Source organism: Glossina fuscipes, unplaced genomic scaffold (genome assembly GCF_014805625.2).
Source record: "Glossina fuscipes isolate IAEA_lab_2018 unplaced genomic scaffold, Yale_Gfus_2 2, whole genome shotgun sequence".
NCBI lineage: Eukaryota > Metazoa > Arthropoda > Insecta > Diptera > Glossinidae > Glossina > Glossina fuscipes.
The window spans coordinates 20,675,259-20,679,546 of NW_023998416.1; positions in this window are offsets into that span (position 1 = coordinate 20,675,259).

Consider the following 4,288-nt stretch of genomic DNA (forward strand, 5'->3'; position numbering starts at 1 on the left):
CATTACTCTAAAGAAACTGTGTTTGTAGACTTACGTAAGCCAATGGCGTTAATAATGTTTAATGTAATTTATCAGCATTATTCAGTTTAATTAATTTATTAAAAAAGCTTGTTGTATCTAAGAAGGTAGATCGTAAGGAAGAATGACTATGAAACGCGTGGTAGATTAGTTTCTTAAAAAATTACTTTCCCGAAAGGGAAATAAATATGAAGACGTGACAGATTGCTTGCTTAAGACCAGAAAATTCAATGCGATGTATCTATTCGAATAGTTATGTGTTCTCCCTCCCTGTTACATACTTTTTAGGCTACTTATACTCGATTGCGTAAATTAATTTATAAATTTTTACTTTACTTTTCTTGTCTAAGTTAAATCGTCTTATGAACAATTATTTAGTTAAATGAAAAGAAAGTGCTCAACAATTTGTAGGGGGTTATCCTCTTTCTTCAAAGTTCTTTTTTCCTTTATTTATTTTAAATTGCTAAAAAAAAGTATAGATTTATTGAATGTGTCGCTGCCGCTATCTCTTATAAAGGCAATTGTTATTGAAATCCAGCATCGTTACATTTTGCAAAGCAACATACAAGAAGGAAAGAATGTTGAATTGAGTTGGAATGAAAATACACCATACCGTACTCGGATACCCGCATACTCAAATAAGAAATAAAATCAATAAACAAAGAAGAAAAAATTTATTTGCCTAAAAAATTGCGTAATAGAGCGCAAATTGAATGCTATGACGACCAGGTCTCGCATTACAAAGTCAGCTACGTATTAAATGACTTCTATTCATAGAATGATTTTAGGAATTTATCACTAAGTGAATTTATGAACCTATGTCACTTTGTGTTCACTTAAGGCCTTTCTTAGGCATCTCAGCGAACTCTCGGTTGTTGGTTTGCTGAATAACAAAAGAAGCAGAAGATATCTAAAATGTCAAACAATAAAAGCAGAAAGAAGCTACGCAGTAAAAGTGCCGAGCAATTCACAATTCTGTTGAAAAATGAAGACTTGCCTGCAGCATACTCATGGGACCTTTTTTTGCACACAGCGAATACTCGGTTGTTGATTTGCTGAATAGACAAAAAAGAAGAAGGTTGTAAAATACTGAAAGCTGAAGAGCATTCACGCAAAGACTCAATTAGTACGCTGACGCCTACTCTTTGCAATAAGACGTCTTTCAAGGGCACTGGTCTGTTTAAGCTTTGCGCATAACCGTCCCCAGAGAATGCCTCGTTAAAAATGTAGTCATTATCTTCCATTCTAATTCCCATAGCGACTAAGTCCCTAATGTCGGAATAGAGTAAACGTTCACAAAGCAACTGCATCCAATCCTCAGGCGGATAACCACAAAAACAAGCTCCAATATAAAATAAACCCCTTAGATGTAAAAAACGATTTAGTGAACCATGTCCCGTAAGTAGGAAATCCAAAAGAAATTAATTTTAAAATCCAGGTGGTCTCCTATAAACGAGACATCTCTAACAAACTGATATGTCGTGCTGCCTTTGGCACTATTATTTCAACTAGCTTGCCATGAGGAGCAGACACGATTTCTCATAAGTCCCATGCATTTTTTATACGTCCAGTTCTCTCTCTCCAGCCTCGCAAAATAAAGTCCATCCGTGGGTGGCATGGACAGCCTCCTTTTTAATCGAGATCCAGGGGGTCTGCCCTCCTATATTGGTGCAATAGAACCATCGTTCCACCACTACAGCATCGTTCTACCACTACTACTATTTCGAACTTCTGCTTTCTTTGGGTTAAGGGCACAAAAATAAGCCGATTGGGAAAGATGTCTACCTGTCGGTCAGGTCCAACATTTATTTGAAAGAAACGGGGATTTTCATATTCGTGTCTTCTTGGCCCAGCCTACGTCATGCGGACTTCATACAATTAAGTCATCTGTACCGATCCGCGTAAGTAGACATAAATAAAAAAAGGGTATCATACCTTTACCGGTACTGGCAAGCTGAAAGGATTGACTGTTGTTTGAAAAATAAAATCCAGAGGATAATTTCGTCTTGCATCCAAAGGCACGGGCGGATCGATCAGCTTGCATCTGATTGCTAGGAAACCTATACTAGTTAAGAATATAATCAGAATAGTGGCAATCTGTGTCTGTATAAAAAAAAACATCAAGTTCTGAGTGAACTTTATTTCTAAAAACGTAGTCCATCTTCATCGAGAGGGAAGAGTTTATTGTTACGATTGCTAGAAATATGAAACTTGACTAGGGCTTCATTTAACCCACGAACTTGTATTCACTATTCGTTTAAATGCATAATGGCAGTGGCTACAAAGGGAACGAGGAATGAGGTGAATACTTGCTGACTTTAAAGAGTTAAAGAAAATATTCTTTCTTTCTATAGAAAGTAGCTTTATAATACTGGCCCACACACGCACTTACAGTTAAAGAAAATAAGATATGGAATGCATAAAGTATAATTTAGATAGTGGCCTATAAAGAGGATTAAAATGTACTTTTCGGTTGAATAAATAGAATTTCAATATTTAACTTAAACGGTATTAAATATTATTGAAAAGTTGTGTTATTGTTCTTCAAAATTGAAAACATAAGTGGAATATTTCTTCTTGTTAAATACCGAAATACGATTAAAGATGATTAAAAGACAATAATATAATTATGCTAAAAACATTCAATGTTTCGTATAAGAAAAAAATTAAAATTAAATCAAAAAACAAGTAAAACCATTGCAGTGAGTCACAGTGCAACACTCTACAGATATTAATCTAATGACTTTTCAAAATTAAGCTTTATATGGGAGGTGCTTGTAAAAGTGGTCTGATCCGAACCATTTTCAATAGCATTCGTCCTTGAGTCAAAGCACATCAGTATACCGACTTCCATCAATAAATATGCGATCTGTAGATTGAACACAAGAAAACAAGCTTAGATGGCTGTGAGCTTAGGTAAGCCTATTTCAAGTCTTTCTTAACGTTGCTTACATTCGGACGAACTTAATGCACTCTTGCGCCGCATTTGTTGTAGGGTAAACCAAATAGTTCGCGCAGCTGTGAACTAAACTGATTGGCCAGCGCATATCCTTTATCAGCTCACTCGAAAACATTGCGAGGCTTTATTGCACTAAGTCTTCATATTCGTTCCCTTTACTTCGCTTGCTACTGCCAAATTTATTATGATGTGTCGTTATTACCACAACTCAAAATATTCTTCGCAATAATGCTGCTTGCGTTCAACTTGTAAAATAGAAGTGCGAAAATTCAATGCAATTTCTACCCAACTGTTGTTAGAGAGAATATTTTCGGTTAATTATGAAAATAAATTCGTTTCCTTTATTTTCTGTTTTCTTCATTTTATTGCAGATATTAAATGAGTTAGAGCACTATGAAAATTTAGTGTTGTTTTAATAAAGACAAAAAATATACTTTACTCGTCTAACTAATGCAAATGCGAGCGTGTGAAATATCCCGAAAATAATGACGTGACAGGGCAGCATATATTTTTTTAAAGACTTAATTATAGAATCCTCCATAAAAATGCTAATAATTGTTGCAAATGATTATATAGGTACTAAGAATATTGTGATGGAATAATTTTAGGGAAAAATTTTGAATTTATATAATTATTTTATATGTCGTATAATTTTCTCATTTTTTTTCATATATTTAACAATTTTTTATTTCTCTGTTATACTTTAAAATTTTTTATGCTTTTTAATAATAACAACTCGTTTTTATATTGGCACAAATTTTTTCACGCAACTGCTATAGGGTAATTGCTTCTTCAATATTTTTGATTTCAGCTATAATTTACGTTTTAGTCAAATTCCGTTGGGAGCATTATAAAAAGAAGTTTGCAAAAGTTTCTTAAGCAGCAGCTGATAGCTTAGGATTTACACTCACTCAATAAATGAAAGTTATTTATTTTTTCCTTTGAAAATGAGTAATCAATCAGGGAAAGTCCCCTATTCGTGTATCACGGTGACTGTTAGAAAGAAGATAAGAAAGAGAACGAATTAGCGAGGTGATGTCAGCCAACACTCTTTTTAACGCTAATCAATAGATGTATCAATGCTGCGAGAGCCATTGCAAGCGATTACTAATTCTCGGACTTCTTTCAAGTCTTTATAGAATGCACGTGCTAAAGTCATAGTAGGATTTTTGTAACATTTTCAGAGAAGTTCATTATGAACGCAAAACTTAATGTCGTTTTTTTTTAATGTTGTGTTAGGAAAAATTAAATGCAGCGAAAGTGTGAGTTTCAACTCATTGCTATAATTCCCTACAATGCAATCACATTATA